The sequence below is a fragment of the Mus musculus genome, chromosome 2 (assembly GCF_000001635.26).
Source record: "Mus musculus strain C57BL/6J chromosome 2, GRCm38.p6 C57BL/6J".
In the NCBI taxonomy this organism is placed as follows: domain Eukaryota; kingdom Metazoa; phylum Chordata; class Mammalia; order Rodentia; family Muridae; genus Mus; species Mus musculus.
This window is the reverse complement of record NC_000068.7, coordinates 150,136,755-150,159,079: the sequence shown is the minus strand read 5'-3', so window position 1 is coordinate 150,159,079 and position 22,325 is coordinate 150,136,755.

Below are 22,325 nucleotides of genomic sequence, written 5' to 3'. Positions count from 1 at the left end.
TTTACATAAAGGTATTTATTGGAACTTTAACTAATATTTCACATCATTCAGAAATAGGAAATTACATCCTAAAACTTATATGGAATAATCAAAGACCCCAGATAGGCAAACAATCCTGAAACAAATGAACAGTTCTGGAGAGATCAGTTCTGGAGAAATTAATATTCTGTATTTCAACATATATTACAGACCAATAGTGGAAAAAAAAACTGTACTGGCACAAAAACAGACACGAAAAACAATGGAGGTAGAACACCCAAACATGAGTACATGTAACCTCAGCTATTTAACACCTGATCAAGATGTTAAAAATACCTGGGCAGTGGTGGCGCACACTTTTAATCCCAGCCCTTGGGAGGCAGAGGCAGGAGGATTTCTGAGTTCCAGGCCAGCTTGATCTACAAAGTGAGTTCCAGGACAGCCAGGGCTACATAGAGAAACCCTGTCTCAAAAAAACAAAAAAACCAGAAAAACAAAAAACAAAAAAAAAACCCACACACTTACCAAAAATACTTCATAGAAGATGATATCACATATATTAAATTCCTTGTGTGTGTATAGAAAATATCATTTTCATCTATCTAATATATATACATATATATTAAAATATTCAGCAGTCTACTGTGTATCTCATAGTACAGCTTGATGTGCTATGGGTATGTATATACATTGGATGCTGCTTCTCCTTGTTCCAATTACTTATCCACTTAGCACTACATCTGGAAGAATTCACCCTTAGGGAATTACCTAGACATACCAGATAATGTAATAATGTAAGTGCAAAGTGATTAATTTCAAAATAACTGGGATGGAGAGATAGCTCAGTGAATAAGAGCACTGACTGCTCTTCCACAGGTCCTGAGTTCAAATCCCAGCAACCACATGGTGGCTCACAACCATCCATAATGAGATATGATGCCCTCTTCTGGTGTGTCAGAAGACAGCTTCAGTGTACTTATGTATAATAATAAGTAAATCTTGGGATGGAGCAAGCAGGGACTGAGCATGCAGGGTTGACCGGAGCCAGCTGAGGTCCTAAAATTCAATTCCCAAAAACCACATGAAGGCTCACAACCATTTGTACAGCTACAGTGTCCTCACATACATAAAAATAAATAAATATATCTTTTAAAAATAAAATAACCATAATGATGGTGTGTGTGTGTGTGTGTGTGTGTGTGTATGTGTGTGTGTGATTATGGATTTGCAGTCCATGACAGATATGTGGGAAGTAGAAGAAAACTTTGTGGTTATACTTTTGGCCTCATTATATGGTGGTCAAGGTCAGGTAGACAGCAATCCACACCATAGTCATTTATTTTCCCAATGAAGCATCTCATGTGCAATCACATAAGATTAGTAAGACTATAAATTCAGTAAAATATTATCTCCTACTCACATAGTCATCTTGCCAAGCGTATTGCCATATAAGGAAAGAAGGAACACAGGAAAATTTAATAAAAACCTCTATTTGCAAATGAAAATAATATACTGCCACCCCCACACACAAATATACACTTTTTTTTAGATGTTTGAGACAGGGTTTCTCTATTCATCCCTGGCTGTCTTGCATGTCTCTTTGAGACCTGACTGATCTCAAACTCACTAAGGTCTACCTACCTCTGCCCCCTGAGTGCCTGGATTAAAGACGTGTACCACCATGCCCTGCTCTCATCCATTTCTGTTGTTGTTATTTTTGGATTGTCTTAGTTATTCTGAGGACTAAACACTTGTTCATAACTCTTTCTCAGATAAAAAAAAATGATGCCAGAGAATTATCTGACTAGTCAAAGTTGATTGTTGCTAAGCCTGATGACCCTAGTTCAATCTCTAGGAGACCCATATTACTACATTTTTCTATTATTTCTACACCTGGACTGTGGCACATGCGCATGTGCATGCACACACACACACACACACACACACACAAATGATTTTTAAATGAAAAAGGGCCAATGAGGTCACTTGCTGAAAAACTTCCCCACCTGGGTTTGGTCTCTAGAACTCATATGGAGGAATTAATAATTGACACTTGCAAGTTGCCCTTCGAGTGAGAAATGCACACTCTGGCACAAGGCTATACACATAGAACCTTTTAAAAAGTTGAAATTAACAAAGCAAAGAAAATAATCAAAACAAAGTCTGTAACAGAGATTTCCTTACTTTGATGTAACACACCTACGTAGTACTTCCAATAATACATATTAAATACCCTGATTCATAATATTCTTTGTTCTGCTAGTATAGACTGAAAAAGTGTTTATTAGAATATTATATGGGAACACAGAGTTTGGATCAGTCTGATCTGTACTACAATACAATAAACACACAGTAGGCTCCACAACATAGCTTCTCAACTTGTGGGTCGTGGACCCTCTTGTGGTCCAAGGGACAATTTCACAGGGTGCACACCAAATATCCTGTGCATCAGATATTTGCGTTACAATTTATAACAGTAACAATCTTACAGCTATGAAGTAGCAACAAAACAATTTTATAGTGAGGGGCTTCAGAACATGAGAAACTGTACTAAGGGTCAAAGCAATGGAGAAGTTGAAAACTACTGTTCTAAGACTAACTCTATAACACTTTGAATGTGAAATGTCCTCTCAAATTGTATGTGTTAGGTGTTGGATCCCAAGCTGATGGTGCTACTTTGCAGATTGTAGTACCTTTAGGAAACGGAGCCTCCTTGGAGGAAATGAATTACCGTGGAGTACTTGAAGTTTTATAGATGTTGATAATGTCTGTTTTCTATGATTACTGACCTCAGACTCGATTCTGGAGGTATACTCCCAACACTGCCTTTCCTACCCATAATGTATATTTAGCCTGGAGTTATAAGCTAGAAAATAACTTTCACTTCTTACATTACCTGTTTTCAGGTATTTATTTGTTGTCAAGAGGCAGTAACTAAAACAACTGCCTCACATTCCCTTTGGGGACAGAAGTATATTCTTGTATGGCTAATTTTTAAATTTAAATGATCAGTTTCGTGGAAGTCTCTTACTATTGCGAATCAGTGCCACATGCTATTTTACACCCAACCATTTAGCCTTATGCTTCCCATGGACCTGTAGTTACAGATATTGTGAGCTTCCATGTGGGTGCTGAGCACCAATCCTCAAACTTCTTGAGTTATTTCTTCAGCCCTTCTTTTCTACACTGTTTTCTGTCTAAGGGAATCTGGATCACTAAGGGATCAGACTCCTATTCATCACTAAGTAGTAGAATCTCCGGCATGTGTGAGAATTGGCCTCAGGAAGGGATGAACTCTCCTTTTCTGTAACTAATGTGCGGTTTGATGCTTAACCCTGCAACTATATAGACACAACCAACAACATTTACTCAGCAGGATCTATCTATTCATATAACTTTGCACAGTTATTCCTAAAATTGTATGTAGAAAATTGACAAGGTTGAAGGTTTGAATAGGGAACTTGGAGAAAATGGATGGGTGATGAGGAAGAAGGAATTTAGAGAAATTATATTTAAATTGAAAATGAATAAAAATAAAATGAAAATTAGAAGGCCTAGATCAGGGGTTATTAAGTTGCCAGTCACAACTGCTTTGGTGGTAGAATAACCCCTTCACAGGGTTATCATATCACATACTCTGCATAGCATATATTTAAATAACAATTGATAACAGCAGGAAAATTACACTTATGAAGTAGCAATGAAATAAGTTTTATGGCTAGTGGTCAGAAAAACATGAGAAACTGTATTCAAGGGTTGCAGCATTAGGAAGGTTGAGATTCTCTGGCTTAGAGAATTTCTAAGTATTTAAGGTCATTGGGTGCTGACCCCGATGATGTAGGTTCTATTGCCAATATTCATATGTTGGCTAACAGGTGGGTGTAACTACAGTTCTACTGAATCTGATGTCTTCTTCAGGTACTGAGCATAGACACAAACAGGAAATCACCAAGTACATAAAATGAACGTTATTAGAAAGAACAATAATGACAAAGCCTGCAGGAACACAGCAGCCAAGGCTAGCTGAAAAGAACTCTTTTTTTTTTTTGTCCTGCATGGAAGCAAGTGTGGCCTTCTTCTGAACCGACGAGCACAGAGGCAGAAACAGCTATATTCTTTGGTTAGAACATCTCAGAGTAGCTGTTCATCTAACCATATCATCCACAGGGCTGATAAGTGATTTTTCCTTAATGTTTTTTCTATTTGTGTCCTCTGTCCTTTTTGGTTTTGAGATTTGAGGCATTGATACATGTATCTTTTTAAATAAAACATCATGACTAACAACATTAGCTACTTAGCCATCAACTTTCACAGTATGATTTACTTGGTTTTCAGCTAAGAACTTACGGTACAAGATGAACATAACAGAAGTATTTCTTTTATTTTTATTTTATTCATTTATTTAATATATATACAGCATTTCTACCTGCATGCCTGGAGGCCAGAAGAGGGCACCACATCCCATTTCAGATGGTTGTGAGCCACCATATGGTTGCTGGGAATTGTATTCAGGACCTCTAGCAGAGCAGCCAGTGCTCTTAACTTCTAAGCCATCTCTTATATATTTTTTTATTTTTTTCAACAAAAGTATTTCTATGCAATATTTTTATATTTTACATGAATTTCTGCATGACTTTGAGCTAAGAATGTCCACACATATCTGTTTTTTTCATTTTGATCATGATCAGAAGTGGGCTTGATAATTTAGCATACTGAAGAATCTTTGGAAATGGCCTGGAAGTCATTCTTCCACTAGCAGCCTTTGGATGAAGATGTAGAACTCTCAGCTCTGGCTGTGCCTTGCCTCCCTGGATACTGCCATGCTCCCACCTTGACGATAATGGACTGAACCTCTGAACCTGTAAGCCAGCCCCAATTAAATGTTGTCCTTTATAAGACTTGCCTTGGTCATGGTGTCTGTTCACAGCAGTAAACCCTAACTAAGACAGAAGTTGGTACCAGGGACTGGGGTATTGCTGTGATAGGCCTGACCATGCTTTTATTTGAAAGAATGTGGATTTTTGGACTTTGGATTTGGAACTCGGAGGAATGCTTTAAATGGGGCTTAATGGGTCATCCTAGTAGTAATATGGAAGACTTTGTTGCTGGGAATAATTTGAACTGTGTTGATCTGGCCCAAGAGATTTCAAAGGAGAAGAATTTCAGTATGTGGCATAAAGACTGTTTAATGATATTTTGGTGAAGAATGTGGCTACTTTTTGCCCTTGCCTGAAAAGTCTGCCTGAGGCTAAGGTGAAGAGACTTAGATTAATTGCACTGACAAAGGAGGTTTCAAAAAAGCTCAGCAGAGACTTTATTCTCTGGTTAAGTCTTATGAAGAGAAGTTTGAACAAGCATAGTAAGCTTAGAAAGGAAAAATATAAAATATATGGTTCGAGTATTAAAGGGGTACTAGGAAGTGAAATGGAGCAAAATCCTGTGTTCTAGGAGATAAGGGAGTGGGACCTTGGGCCAAGATCCTATCCAGCTAAATTTAGATCCAGGCATGGTGGTACACACCTTTAATCCCAGGAGACAGGCATGCTGATCTTTGCATTCAAGGTCAATCTACAGAGCAACATCCAGGATAGCCAAGCTTAGGTAGTGAAGGGTTTAGAAAACAAAACCAGTGCTAATGTAATAGTACAAAGGGATCATGTTCTAGTTCCTGTAAGCAGCAGAACTCTGCAGCTTCAGCCATGTGGCTCTGGCTCTAGAGTTAAGAATGGAAGGAACTACTGGGACAATTGATGCTGGTTAGCTGGAGCTAAAACATTAGCAATGATTAAGAAGAGACCAGCATCACTGAGTTGAAATCTGGGAGTTGTTTTCTAGGAGCACAAAGAAGCTGTGTTCCAGAGATAGCCAAGGTTGTACCTCATGCTGCAGCTGGACTTGGTAATGTGTAAGAGTCACCCAGGTGGTACTGGTTTTGAAGGCATGAAGGTGTCATGAAAAACAGCTGAGGCTTGGCACTGTGAGAGGTCATGGAAGGCCATTGGAGAAGGTGTAGCCTCATCTGTAGTTGATGGCCCAGGGCTGAAGGGGTCAGGAAAAGGATTTGATGCTTGGCACCATGAAGAGAGCCTATAAGAGGATATTGGTGAAGCCTAGTTGGAGTGTATTGGAGATGTCAGTACCATGGGATGATCACCAAGAACAGCAGCCATATTGGAGTGGATAAACCTGAGCTTAGAGTGCTACAGAGGGCAGAGCTGGTGAAGTGATGCCAGCCCTTAGGAGGAGTCCAAAAGATCAAGTGGAATCCCAGACACTGAAACAAGAAGCTGTAACATTGAAATTGCCTTGGAGACTCAGAGCCATGGGATACATGCTGAGGAAATCTGCTAACAGGGAGTGGAACCAGCCAGGAGAAAGCAGTTTGTTGCAGTCAACAAAGATGAAAAAGGAGTGGAGATCTGAAGACCGCTTTGACATCAGCCATGGAGATGCAGAGTTTGGAGTTTGCCCAGCTAGTTTCCTGCCTTGCTTTGGGGATTACAGTTAATTAGTTGGATGAATCTCAGAAGAGACCTTGAACTTTGGACTTTTAATATTGTTGAGACTGCTATAGACTATTAATGCATTTTGCATTATGCTATGTTTAAGTATGGCCCCGGTAGACTCATGTTTTTGAACAAGTCCATGGGGATCAGGGAGTGGAATGTGATGGTTTGTATATTCTTGGACCAGGGAATGGCACCATTTGGAGATGTGGCCTTGTTGGAATAGGTGTGACCTCGTCGGAGTAGGTGTGTCACTGTGGGTGTGGGCATAGGACTCTCACCCCAGTCAGTCTTCCACTAGCAGCCTTTGGATGAAGATATAAAACTCTCAGCTCTGACTGTGCCTTGCCTGCGTGGATACTGCCATGCTCCCACCTTGACGATAATGGACTGAACCTCTGAACCTGTAAGGCAGCCCCAATTAAATGTTGTCCTTTATAAGACTTGCCTTGGGATCAACATTGTAAAAATGGCTATCTTGCCAAAAGCAATCTACAGATTCAATGTAATCCCCATCAAAATTCCAACTCAATTCTTCAACGAATTAGAAAGAGCAATCTGCAAATTCATCTGGAATAACAAAAAACCTAGGATAGCAAAAACTCTTCTCAAGGATAAAAGAACCTCTGGTGGAATCACCATGCCTGACCTAAAGCTGTACTACATAGCAATTGTGATAAAAACTGCATGGTACTGGTATAGCAACAGACAAGTAGAACAATGGAACAGAACTGAAGACCCAGAGATAAACCCACACACCTATGGTCATTTGATCTTTGACAAGGGAGCTAAAACCATCCAGTGGAAAAAAGACAGCATTTTCAACAAATGGTGCTGGCACAACCGGCGGTTATCATGTAGAAGAATGCGAATTGATCCATTCCCTTCTCCTTGTACTAAGGTCAAATCTAAGTGGATTAAGGAACTCCACATAAAACCAGAGACACTGAAACTTTTAGAGGAGAAAGTAGGGTAAAGCCTCAAAGATATGGGTACAGGGGAAAAGTTCCTGAATAGAACAGCAATGGCTTGTACAGTAAGATCGAGAATCGATAAATGGGACCTCATAAAGTTGCAAAGCTTCTGCAAGGCAAAAGACACCGTCAACAAGACAAAAAGACCACCAACAGATTAGGAAAGGATCTTTACCTATCCTAAATCAGATAGGAGACTAATATCCAATATATATAAAGAACTCAAGAAGGTGGGCTCTAGAAAATCAAATAACCCCATTAAAAAATGGGGCTCAGAGCTGAACAAAGAATTCTCATCTGAGGAATACCGAATGGTAGAGAAGCACCTGAGAAAATGTTCAACATCCTTAATCATCAGGGAAATGCAAATCAAAACAACCCTGAGATTCCACTTCACACCAGTCAGAATGGCTTAGATGAAAAATTCAGGTGACAGCAGATGCTGGCGAGGATGTGGAGAAAGAGGAACACTCCTCCACTATTGGTGGGATTGCAAGCTTGTACAACCACTCTGGAAATCAATCTGACAGTTCCTCAGAAAATTGGACATAGTAATACCAGAGGATCCCGCAATACCTCTCCTGGGCATATATCCAGAAGATGTTCCAACTGGTAAGAAGGACACATGCTCCACTATGTTCATAGCAGCCTTATTTATAATAGCCAGAAGCTGGAAAGAACCCAGATGCCCCTCAACAGAGGAATGGATACAGAAAATGTGGTACATCTACACAATGGGGTACTACTCAGCTATTAAAAAGAATGAATTTATGAAATTTCTAGGCAAATGGATGGACCTGGAGGGCATCATCCTGAATGAGGTAACCCAATCACAAAGGAACTCACACAATATGTACTCACTGATAAGTGTATATTAGCCCAGAAACTTAGGATACCCAAGATAGAAGATACAATTTGCTAAACACATGAAACTCAAGAAGAACAAAGACCAAAGTGTGAACACTTTGCCCCTTCTTAGAATTGGGAACAAAACACTCATGGAAGGAGTTACAGAGACAATGTTTGGAGCTGTGATGAAAGAATGGACCATCTAGAGACTGCCATATCCGGGGATCCATCCCATAATCAGCTTCCAAACGCTGACACCATTGCACACACTAGCAAGATTTTGCTGAAAGGACCCAGATAGAGCTCTCTCTTGTGAGACTAGGCTGGGGCCTAGCAAACACAGAAGTGGATGCTCACAGTCAGTTATTGGATGTATCAAAGCACCCCCAATGGAGGATCTAGAGAAAGTACCCAAGGAGCTAAAGGGATCTGCAACCCTATAGATGGAACAACATTATGAACTAATCAGTACCCCTGAGCTCTTGACTCTAGCTGCATATGTATCAAAAGATGGCCTAGTCAGCCATCACTGGAAATAGAGCCCCATTGGACTTGCAAACATTATATGCCCCAGTACAGGGGAATGCCAGGGCCAAAAAGTCGGAGTGGGTGGGTAGGGGATTAGGGGTGAGGGTATGGGGGACTTTTGGGATAGCATTGGAAATGTAAATGAGGAAAATACCTATATATATATGTGTGTGTGTGTGTGTGTGTGTGTGTGTGTAAAGACTTGCCTTGGTCATAGTGCCTGTTCACAGCAGTAAAACCCTAACTAAGACATGTGTGATGACCACATATCTACAGTATAAAACTAGGATTTTTCAGAGGTAAAGTCCATGTAAATACACTTTAAATCATTCCTGTGTAGTATTCTATGTGCACTATGTCATTTTCCATAAACAGCAATGTTGTTCAAATGGCATATATATGGGAAAACTTCATCACCATGTCAAATTACCTTCTAGATCTTCATGGCTAGTGATCCATCACTTTTGCTAATGACTTACCAATAATAGTCACATCTAGTGTATTACTTATGAAGCATGGTTGGGTTATACATCACTTCTAGAAGACATAGATCAGCAGAGACTATTATAAGACCATGAACATAGACAAAAAATTTTTACCTTACTCTAGTGAAAGCCAATAAGTAGGCCACCATTTTTTAAAGATCTTGCTCATATCAGACATAGACTGTAATTACAAAGACTTTCATACTTGGGGCCCCATTGTCCATGCATAGCCACTTTGGGAATAAACTTACACTGCAAAATTACAAAAAAGAAAAAGAATCTTTGGAAATGATTCTATCCTCTCCTAGCTTGCTACAAATAAGAAATGTTTCTCAGCTCTTCTGTACTAGCACAAGTGATGGCTATTCTTCATTGTGACTTAAATATATCTGGAATTGACTAAAGCCCATACAGGTGGGCACACCTGTAAGGGGTTTATTTTAATAAAATTGTATCAATCTGGTTATTTTGAGGTGGGAAGATCCACCTTAAATTTGGTCTACTGATAGTGGTCTAAATACAAACCATGGAAGAAAGAAGCTCTTGTTCTTTTTCAGTTCACCCAAGCTCCCTCTCTTTAATAAGCTCATTCCTTGAATGGCTTTAGAGCACAGTTCTGAGAATTCCTGCTCATATAGCTGAGACATCCAGCCTTGAGGAGTGAACAGCTACTTGGGGCTTGGTTAAGTGAGGGAATGCAGCATGGTCAATTTTTAGAGGTCAGGTATGAATGACTCTGAATTGCAAATCTTTGCAGAACTGGAACTAATCTGTTTCTGGGATGGAAGCTAGGGCAGGTAAGAACTGTGCTGTGTGTCTTTAGCACCATGACTCATCAAGGAAGGTCCTCAATCATGACCTCACAATATACCCATCAGCCTGAAGGGATAGAGAGCTCTACTAGCCTCCAAGTGGTAGGTTTGCTCCACCATTCATGTAGGAGCATGTGGAACTCTGTAAAACCATTGCCATGATCTGTGAGGAGTGTGTCTATGTGAGCTCCATTTAGCTCAGAAAACTTGACATAGTGAGCTACGGTCTGCTTTCTAGAGATATGGAGGAGTAGGGAGGGAACAAGAGGCCAGATACAGTATCCAGCTGCTACCCAGGTAGTCTTTGCAACTCCCTGGGTCAGGACACTGGCCTCTGAATGAGTTTGTTCTACAAAGGGAGCTTCCTACAGCATGGGGAGCAGTGCCTGTGGCTAAAGACATATTCCTCATTTGCAATCCCTGTGCGATGTGCTTTGAACACAGCTGTACAAGTCAGTTTGACAAACTCAGGTGAAAATTTTCTGGCATCTTCAAGAGGTTCTGCACATACATTCAATGATAAAGTTTAGGATCCAATTGGAGATAATCTTGTTGCACACAGTCTGGATGATCTCTGGTTAGACTTGGTGTGACTAATACAACAATCAGTTTAGGTGAATCTGCAAGTAGATGCAGAAAACCCGGAAAACTCAGTCAGTAACCCCAATGCTGTAAAGAGATCACATTGTAGAAAAATGAACTACTGTGATAATTTTCTGTACAGTGCATCCTTTATTCCACAGTTTATATTCAAACCAGGCCCGTGTTCAGAAAACTTAGGACACTTCATTCTTAAGGCCAGAAATGAAGAGACACCAAAGAATAAACAGACACCAAGAGGGAGCTTTTACTGAGAGCTGCCCATCTATAAATAAGAATGAAACTAACCTGACATGTCTACTAGATCTTCTTCCCCTGCCCTTGAAGAGCATCCTTGGGACGGTTCTAAGCTCCTATTTTTACTTTCACAGTTACTGTGGTACAATGAATAGGAATGACCACTATAGACTCATATGATTTAATGCTTAGTCCATAAGGAGTGACATTACTATGAGGTGTGGTCTTGTTGGAAGAATCATGTCATTGTGGTGTCAGGCTTTGCAATCTTTTATGCTTAAGATAAGCCTAGTCTTGTAGTTTCCTCCTGCTTGTGGATTAAGTTGTAGAACTTTTAGTCCTTTGTCCAGAACCCTATCTACCTACATGTTGCTATGCTTTTTGAAGTCATGATAATAGACTAAACCTCTGAAGTAGTAAGCCATCCCCAATTATATGTTTTCCTTTGTAAGAGTCCCTTGGTTATTGTGTCTCTTCACAGTAATAAAATCCTAACTAAGAGAGTAGTAGAAGGATCCACTTTCATTTCAGCGGCTTTACTGATGTGTACCTGGAAACCTATACCCTCTCCCTATTCACTAGTGATACAGAAGACAGGGTTTGTGTGGATCCTCCAGTCCTAGATATTTGACTCAGGAATACTTGTGACCTTACTGAGTTCCCCTTGATGTTTTTTGTCTTTCTAATTTTAGGCTGTCTGCTCAATCCCCATCCAGTAAAATTTCTGAAAAGTATATATTCAAACTCACACTCCAAAGCAATCAGTACCCTTATAATGACTTTTGGTTATGGAGAACTTTGGCTGTCTTGTGGGATAAACTTCCAATATTTCCTTGACATTTCCCATAACCCTGTTCTCCCAATTTATAATGTTAATCACTGTTACATTTCTCACACTAGATAAGAGGCAAGCATGATAACACCCAAGCTAAATTCTCCTTCTTAGAGATGGCTGTTTTTAAGTCGGGCGGGTTGAATTAGAAAAGGATTAGTACACTTTACCATTTGGTACCTTAGCTTAAGTACCTATAAGTCAGAAAATATAGGATGCAGAAAGAACAAAACATATAATATGCCGGGCAGTGGTGGCACATGCCTTTAATCCCAGCACTTGGGAGGCAGAGGCAGGTGAATTTCTGAGTTTGAGGCCAGCCTGGTCTACAGAGTGAGTTCCAGGACAGCCAGGGCTACACAGAGAAACCCTGTCTCAAAAAACCAACCAACCAACCAACCAACCAACAAACAAACAAACAAAAACCATACAATATACTGGAGATAGAAATAATATTAGAATGTTCTTTTTCCATAGAATATTTATGTCACAGCAGTTAGAAAATTAAAACAAAAACATTAGTTATCATTGATTCTCCATCATATCACATGAACACTTACTCAACTATGGCCATAGAAAATTTACTCATACTAGCCAGAAACTAGAAATAACCTAGATGTCCCTCAACCGAAGAATAGGATGTAGAAAATGTGGCATATTTACACAATGGAGTATTTACTCACATTAATTTTTAATGACATTACAAAATTTGAAGGCAAAAGCATGGAACTAGGAAAAAATTATCCTGAGTGAGATCACCCAGACACAACAAGACAAACATGATTTTTACTGGCTTTTGAGTGAATATTAGCTGTTAACTAAAAAGTAATCATTCTAAAATCAATACACTCAAAGAAGCTAAGGGCAAGAGTGTCTATAGGGAGTTGGGGTAGTGTTGCATGAATTTCCCAGATATGCAGAAATAGAGTCGATTTTGAAGTAAGAGTGGGGGCAGGTGGGAATGGGAACACTTAAGAGAAGGAGGGACAGACGGCAAGAGTACAGGGAAAGATAAATGGAATCAATGGTCATTTGAGGGTCAATGTGGAAAGCTAGTGTAGTAGACATTTCATGGAGCATAAGGTAACTCTACTGAGGAGTCCAGCAATGGAGGGTATGGAATCTGAATCAGCCATCTTCTATAACCAGGCAAGCTTTCCTATGGTGAAAATGGGACACTAACCCAGCCACAAAATCTTTAATCTACAGTCTGAAATTCCAGCAAGATTTTCTGTAATGTGGTGGCACAGAGCTTGTTGAAGTAGACAACAAATAGGTTTGCCTAGTGCTACTTCAACGTATGCTGTGTTAGGTTCTTATCCTGGGGAAGCCTGCTTTTTTTCTGAAAAGGAATAGAAAAGCATTGGATCTTTGAGAGAGTGGAGGGTAGGAATGGGAGGAGTGGAGAGAGAGTATGTTGTGTAGGAATATATTTTATAATAGAAGAATGTTTTTTTTTAAAGGAAGAGGGTTACCTGTGTGTATACACTTGTTCCATGGTGTGTATGTAGCAGGACAACTTACAGGTGTCTATTTGTGATGGTTATTATATGCTTAGCCCAGGGAGTGGCACTATTTGGAGGTGTGGCTCTGTTGGAGTAGGTGTGGCCTTGTTAGAGTAGGTGTGTCACTGTGGGTGTTGTGGGCTTTAAGACCCTCATTCTAGTTGCCTGGAAGCCAGTATTCCGATGAAGCTTTCTGATGAAGATGTAGAACTCTCAGTTCCTCATATACTATGCCTGCCTAGATTCTGCAATGTTCCTGCCTTGATGATAATGGACTGAAACTTGTAACCTGTAAACTAGCCCTAATAAAATGTTGTCCTTATAAGAGTTGCCAGAAGCTCAGAATACCCAAGATACAATTTGCAAAACACATGAAACTCAAGAAGAAGGAAGACCAAAGTATGGATACTTTGATCCTTCTTAGAAGGGTGAACAAAATACCCATGAAAGGAGTTACAGAACAAAGGTCCAGGAGACTGAAGGAATGACCATCCAGAGACTGCCCCACCTGGGGATCCATCCCATAAACAACCACCAAACCCAGACACTATTGCAGATGCCAACAAGAGCTTGCTGACAGGACCATGATATAGCTGTCTCCTGAGAGGCTCTGCCAGTACCTGACTAATACAGAAGTGGATGCTCACAGCTATCCATTGAGTGGAGCACAGGGTCCCTAATGAAGGAGCTAGAGAAAGTACCCATGGAGCTGAAGGGGTTTGCAGGCCCCTAGGAGGGACAACAATATGAACTAACCAGTACCCCCAGAGCTCCCTGGGACTAAACCACCAATCAAAGAAAACACACGGAGAGACTCATGGCTCTAGCTGCATATATAGCAGAGGATGGCCTAGTTGGTCATCAATGGGAGGAGAGACCCTTGGTCCTGTGAAGGTTCTATGCCACAGTATGCCAAGAAGCAGGAGTGGGTAAGTTGGGGAGCAGAGGCAGGGCGAGGGGATAGGGGCTTTTCAGAGGGGAAACTAGGAAAGGGGATAACATTTGAAATGTAAATAAAGAAAATATCTAATAAAAAACATTAAAAAAAGTTGCCTTGGTCATAGTTTCTGTTCATAGCAGTAAAACCCTAATTAAGACACTTTCTTATTAATATACTTCCTTTATGTGACTTTTTTTCATTTTTCTTTTAAATTTAATTTTATTTTTAATTCATTTTTTACACTCCATATTCCATTCCCTGCCCTCCCCATCCGGCTTCTGACTGCTCCACATCCCATACCTCCTCCCCCATGTGATCTTTAGAGCATAACTTTTACCCCAACATTTGGGAAACAGAAGGATTACCAAGTTCAAGGCCATTTGATATTTAGACATATTTTTTAAGACAACATGGGCTATCCAGAAACCTTGTCTTGAAAACAAAACAAAATGAAACAAAACAAAAGAACAAAACAAAGCAAAAATAAATAAATAATAAATAAATAAATGCAAGGAAGCATAAGGTGGGGAAACTGGCTTAGCAGTGAAATTCAATTTGTTCTACTGTATCTTAGTTTATTTAGGGGTAGTCTGTAATGGTGCTGAAGGCGTGTCAGCATGACAAGGAAACTATCTGATCAGTTTCAACCACAAAAAAGTAGACACAAATGGCCGTGAATGTGGTAAGGCACTGAAATCCCATCTCCAGTGAAATCCCATCCCCCACTAAGACTCCTCCTAGTAGACCTTCTGTAAGCATTTCTAAGAAAGCAACCAATATGATGCATGCATTTAAATATATTATTACATCTGGGAGATTTTTTTTTTTTAGTCAACTACATTCTGACCCACCATACTATAACTTATAATCAACGGTTTCAGTCTAACCTCAAAGATCCCCATATTTTGTAATAGCAGCAATAGTGTTCAAATGGCCAAAGTCTCTACTGACACTAAAAACAGTCTGCTGTCTGTGATACCTTATAAAATCAAGAAACAAATTAAATTGTACAGGATATATTCCTATAAATGTAACTTCTATTCTTCTGTAATAATAGTCTCAGAGGCTTACTGCCTTAGTCTGGTAATCTAGGCTTAGTCCTGGAAGCTTCTACCCTGTGTACAGTCTAATCTAGGCCTATAATGATTTCAACCTCTGAGACTTTCCTAAATAAACTTGCTCCTCATTTCCTCTTTCTTATCTCTTGATGACTGCTTCAACTTGGCTTTTCAGATTCAAACTCCTCTCCAAGCTGAGTGATTCAGTCTGGTTTCTCTTATCTTCTCCTGAGTTACTCTGGATATAGGATCAACTTAAACAAAGCAAATCAGTATCCTTCCTCTACATAAAGAATAAATAGGCTGAGAAAGAAAACAAGGAAACAACATACCTCACAATAGTCATCAATAATATAAAATATCTTGGTGTAACTCTAGCTAAGCAGCTGAAAATCTGTATGATAATGGCTTCAAGTCTTTCAACAAAGAAATCAAAAAAGACCTCAGAAAATGAAAAGATCTCCCATGCTCATGGATTGATGGGATTAACATAGTAAAAATAGCCATCCTACCAAAAGTAACCTACAGATTCAATTCAATCCCCATCAAAATTCCAACACAATTCTTCATAGACATAGAAAGAGCAATTCTCAACTTCATATGGAAAAACAAAAAACCCAGGATAGCTAAATCAATTCTCAACAATAAAAGAACTTCTGGGGGAATCACTGTCTGTGACCTCAAGCTGTACTACAGAGAAATAGTAATAAAAACTGCATGGTCAATCAATGGAATAGAATTGAAGACCCAGAGAAAAACCCCACACACTTATGGACACTTGATCTTTGACAAAGAAGCCAAAACCACACAGTGGAAAGAAGAAAGCATCTTCAACATTTGGTGCTGGTCTAACTGGCATTCTGCATTCAGAATAATGCAAATTGATCCATCCTTATTTATCTCCTTACTCCAAGTCCAAGTGGATCAAGGACCTCAACATAAAATCAGATACATAAAATCAGATACATAGAATCTAATAGAAGAGAAAGTGGGATATAGCCTCAAATTTATTGGCACAGTAGAAAATTCCCTGAACAGAACAAATGGCTAAGGATCTAAGGTCAACACTTGACAAATGTGACCTTATGAAACTAAAAAAGTTTCTGTAAGGCAAAGGACACTGTTAATTAGGATAAAATGAGAACTTACAGATTCGAGAAAGATCTTCACTAACCCAACATCTGATAGAGGACTAATACACAGAATATACAAATAACTCAAGAAGTTAACCTCCAAAAAAACCAAATAACCCAGTTAAACTATGGGATACAGAGCTAAACAGGGAATTCACAACAGAGTTATCTCAAATGCCCAAGAAGCACTGAAAGAAACATTCAAAGTCTTTAGTCATCAGGGAAATGCAAATCAAAACGACCATGAAATTGCACCTTGCACTAATCAGAATGGCTAAGATCAAAAACTCAAGTGAAGAAACATGCTGGTGAGGATGAGGAGAAAGAGAAACACCACACCATTGCTGGTGGGATTGCAAACAGGTACAACCACCCTGGATCTGGTTGTTCCTCAGAAAATTGGAAATAGTTCTACCTAAAGAACAATTTATACTACTTCTGGTAATATACTCAAAAGTTGCTCTACCTTACCACAAGGACATGTGCTCCACTATGTTTATAGCAGCCTTGTTTGTAATAGGCAGAAGCTGAAAACAACCCAGATGTTCCTCAACTGAAGAATGAATACAGAAAATGTGGTTCATTTACACAATAGAATACTATTCAGTTATTAAAAGTGAAGACATCATAAATTTTACAGCCAAATGGCTGTAACTAGAAAATATCATCCTGAGTGAGGTAACATAGACCCAAAATGACATCATATGAACTCAATGATAAGTGCATATTAGCTGAAAAGTTCAGAATACCTGTGATGGAAGTCACAGACTGTATGAAGCTTAACAAGAATGAAGGCACAAGTGTAGATATTTCAAACCCACTTAGAAGCTAGAATAAAATATTCACGGGAGGCAGATAGAGGGAGGGACCAGGGTGGGAGAGGGGAGGGGCAAAGAGGTAGGGAAAAAGGTGGACAGGATCATGTATGGGGCAGACAGGAGAAATGTCCAAAGGTCCAGAAGAATGATTCGAAATATGATGCAGTGGGAGGTACGGTGTGTGTGTGTGTGTGTGTGTGTGGGAAACCTCTAGAAAGTCCCAGAGATCTGGGGTGTGAAAGGCTACCAGGATTCAAGGGGATGTCATTAGCACAAATGCCCTACAGTGGGGAGATGGAACCTGAAGAGACTACCTCCAGTAGATAGACATGGTCCCGAGTTGAGGGATGGGGCCACCCACACATCTTCAAAAATTTTAACCTAGAATTGTTCCTGTCTAAAGGAAATGCAGGGACAAAAATGAAGCAGAGACTGGAGAAAAGGCCACCCAGTGACCAGGCCACCTTTGATCCATCCCATGCCTGCAGACCAAACCCAGAACCTATAACTGATGCCATATTGTGCTTGCAGACAGGAGCCTGGCATGGCTGTCCTCTGAGAGTCTCTACAAGAAACCGACTTGAGTCAAATGCAGATACTTACAGACCACCATTGGATGAGGTTGGGGAACCATGTGGAAGAGTTAGGGAAAGGACTGAAGGAGCTGAGGGGGATTGCAACCCCACAGGAAGAATGACAGTGTCAACTAGCCTGGACTCCTCAGAACTCCTAGAGACTGAGAAAAATACCAAAGAGAGCAGGGCTTCTCAGGGGCCCAGGGCACATATGTAGGAAAGGATTGTTTTGTCTGGCCTCAGTGTGAGAGGATGTGCTTAATCCTGTGGAAACTTGATGCCCCAGGGAAGAGAGGTGTTGGTGGGGTGAGTTTGGGGTGTGTGGTTGTGAAGGCACACTCTCTGAGGGGTGGGGGAAGGGGGATGGGATCAAGAACTCAGGGAAAGGGGACAAATAAGGGGGTAACTTTTGGCATGTAAATAAATAAAATAATTTAATAAAAAGGAAAAGGAAAGAAAGGAAAAGAAAAGAAAAGAAAAGAAAAGGAAAGAAAGGAGAAGAAAAGAAAAGAAAAAATAGTGAATATAATAATTTTGGTTGGTTTCCTTAATTTAAGACATGTTTTCATCTAGTACCCCAGCTGTCTTGATTCACGGAGTACACTATAATGAATAACACACATTGAATCCTTAAGTAGTACTATATATTTAATCCTGTGTCTTTGGACCATCATTCCTAGCATGATAGTCTTCTACAGAAGAGGGAGCTTCCAAGTGAATTGATATTGGTCTGGTTAGAAGTAAAGGAGAATGTTCTTAGCAGGGTGAGTTCTTCTTGGCAGTCTTGGCTGGTCTTCATGGCAGTCTGTTGCTCCTTCTACAGCATCTTGAGATCATGATGCAATTCCCTGGACTTCACAGGACTTAAGTGATTTTGTTTGCTTGAAACCCCTACTTATTCCCCGCACAAGCTAAAAAACCTTTTTGCTCTCCTTTCCCAACCCCATCCTCAAGGAGAATATGCTGGGCCATGACTGCCTTTCTCATTACTCACCCAGGAGTACCCACCAAGGGCTCAGCTTTTTTACCTTATATGGGCATAATCATAGATCCTAGTTCATAGAGCATCACCCCATGCCCTAAACCCATACCCCCCCTTGCTTTAGCCCAGACATGCTGTGTTTATTATTTACAGTTAGTTTGGAGAAGATATGTATTATGGCAGCCCATTTATTATATACATAGCCATCTTGCATGCATTTTGGATGCTACTACAGGTGGTTAATATATCTCCAGTAATTTTATCTGTAGAAAGGAAACTTATTACAAATATTTTTGACAATAATAGAACTTTATCTGCAAATATGATGTTCTCTTGGAGGAATAAATCTTGACTTTGCCTTTTTAAATATGAATACATAAAAGAAATAATTCATTTCCAATCTACCTGTCAGAACATATGTTAACATGCATCTACTGGTATTTGATCAACATAAAGCATTAAAAATCAAATGCTAGTTTATATAACCTTACTTATTCATATGTGTATGATATGTATGTTGTGGTTCATGTTAGATTTTTTTTTCACTTGATCTGAGCTACAGGCAATTGTGAAAAGGAAACCTTGAGAATATGCATCCATAAGATTGGTCTTTAGTCTAACCCATGTGAGATTTTCCTGATTGATGACTGATGTGAAAGAACTTAACCCATCTTGTAGAGTAGCACCTTGGGCAGGTCGTTTTGGGAGACAAAAGAAAGTAGGTGATGGGGCTGGAGTGATGGCTCACTGAGTAAATGCAAACATTGCCCTTTCAGAGAACCAGACTTCAGCTCCCAATACAGACAAGAGATAGGTTAAACCTGCATGTCACAGTAGCTACAGGGTAAATTCTTCCCATTAATTTTTGTCCTTCATGGACACTTTCATTCATGTGCATATGTTTACCCAACAGACACAGTGATTCTAGCACCATGCATTCAGTTTTCAACAAGAATGGCCTCTCAGTCTTTCAGCATTCACTATCATCTACAGCACAGTTTTCCACCTTCACCCTCTCCTGAAAACATTGTTCAAAGGCATAAACAGCCACAAATTCACATTATTTTTTCCTACCACCAGCCTTACTCCTCTGACACCAACCCATTCACTTATTTATTTATTTATTTATTTATTTATTTACTTACTTACTTACTTACATATTTATGTATTCGGTTGGTTGTTTAAAAATAAAGAAAGAAATAAAAATAGCCTGATGAATTCAACTTTTGAGAGAAAGGATTTGTTTTATTTAATATTTTTTGTGTATGGCAGTTTTGACTGCATGTACATCTATGTGTCCCATGCATGCCTGATGCTTTGTAGAGGCCAGAAAAGTGGGATTGATCACCATGGAACTGGAGTCACACATGGATGTGTGTCCTGTGGATACTGGGCCTCAAATCTGGGACCTCTAAAAGAGCAGCCTGTACTCTTAACCACCGAGACCCTTCTCCAGCCCCTTGACATCCTATTTGAATGTGCTGATAGCAACTATTTTTTTTAATCTTCCTTGAACCACTTAGAAAGAAGAATAATGACTTCTAGTACAAATTAACACACATATTCTAATAAAGTTGGAAAATGGGAACCTCTTTTCTTGGATGTAGCTCTTCCTTCCTGCTTGCTCCTTTTCATTAAAACACTCTTCATAAGACAAAACAAGAGAACAAGGTCTCTGCTGAGATTTTTTTTAAAGACTTCTTTTGTCAATACAACTAATATAAATCTCTTTACCTTAGTCTCAGGTAGACTCTTCAGACAAGGGCATAAAGCACCCATCTTCTTCACCAAAAACAGTCTCTAGGCCAGATACTGAAGTTCTTCTTCACTGAAACATCTTGGGCCAGGTCTGCACAGTACAAGTCACTCTCAGCAGCAGAGTCTTCCAAATACCTACTAGGATAGCCCAGTAAGCCTCAATAGAAACATTCCACTGCTTGCAACTACTCTGTGTCCCCCCAGCACACTCCTACCCAGCTACATAACAGAGTTAAGCAAGATTTCTGAATTCTTTTACATTGTTAAAAATAAATAAATAAAATGTACTTGCTGTCTCCTAAGCATCAAGGAGCTGGGGTTATGGGCTGGTGATTCATAGGATAATCAAAAGGGATCCTGGAATAAATAACCAAATTCATATATAATTAAAAAAAACAGGCTTTTGATCTGCATATGATGAGCTAGCAGGAAGATACTGCACTACTTTTTAAAATGTTTTTTTCAGTATTGAGAGCTGAGCTATCTGGATATCTCTGGAAAGCAAACACAGCTCTTCAGGATTTTTTTCTAACATTCTAATGTCTGAGGTTAGAAACCCAAAGAATTACTTAGAGAGGCGACACAGCTCTGTTAAAATATTTTCTAGCAGTTATCCAGAGAAGACTATGTGAAGAGTGAACACAGCAGATTTTTTTTTCCTTTCTGATTTTGAAAACCCAAGAATTACTTTTAGAATTTTTCTAACAGTATTTTTTGAATTGGTTGGAAAAGCCACGAATTTTTTAGATCAGTTTTTTCTGACTTTGGTCAGAAAACTGAGGAGCTATCCAGAGAGCGTTTAGAATTTTTACTAGCAGAGAGCTGTCTCAAGCAGAAAGCTAGCTGTCTCAACCTCAGAGGTTTTAGAATAGAAGGTAAAATCTGTCTAGAGCAGAGCAGAACACACAGACACAGAGAAAGCAGTCTGGGAAGCCATCTCATCTGGAATGCTATCTCAGCAGAACATAAGCCAGCAGCTTGGACCCATGATTTGAGTTCTAGTTGCTTGTTTCCCTGTTGCTCTCGAACACCCCTTCTCTTAGGAATCCAGACCTAGGTGAGGTTGGTCCTCTGCATTAGTGTTCTCTGTTCTTTCTATACATTGATACATTTTTGTATCTATACATTTTGATACATTTATTGGTTAGATCACAGATAATGATTAACAGGCAGCATTGGCTCCTTAGCCATCTACTTTTACAGCGTCATTTACTGGATGGTTAGCTAAGATTTTGTAATAGAAGATGGACATTCTAGAGGCATTTCTGTCCATCACTTTTATAATTTACAAAATGTTTCTGCATGACTTTGAGCTATATGCCATTAAAAATCTCTGCTTTTACCTTGTGATCAAGTTCAGAAGAGGATTTAACATAGCATGCATAGGGGTAGGCAAACCTATATGTGAACTTATCAACATTCCCTAAGTAAAGTCTCAATGATTCCAAAAGGAAGAAGCGGAAGTGCCTACTGAGTGTTGTGACTGGAGCTTTGGAAAGCTCCAAATTTGCAATGTGGCCCACAGTGGAGAGAGGCGGGTAACTCAGCAACAGCAAATTGGAGTTGTGGGTCTTCCCCTGACCAGGGTGGGGGAAAAAGACCAGCAAGCAATTGGAAGACAGACACAGGTGGTACTGAAATGCAAATTTCTACAGACCCGGAAAAGGACTGGCCTCTGCTGGCAACCTGTGCCTGGAATTATTCCTCTGTGTCCCTTCAACACACTCTAATCCTATGGGTGGTGTGTATGTCAC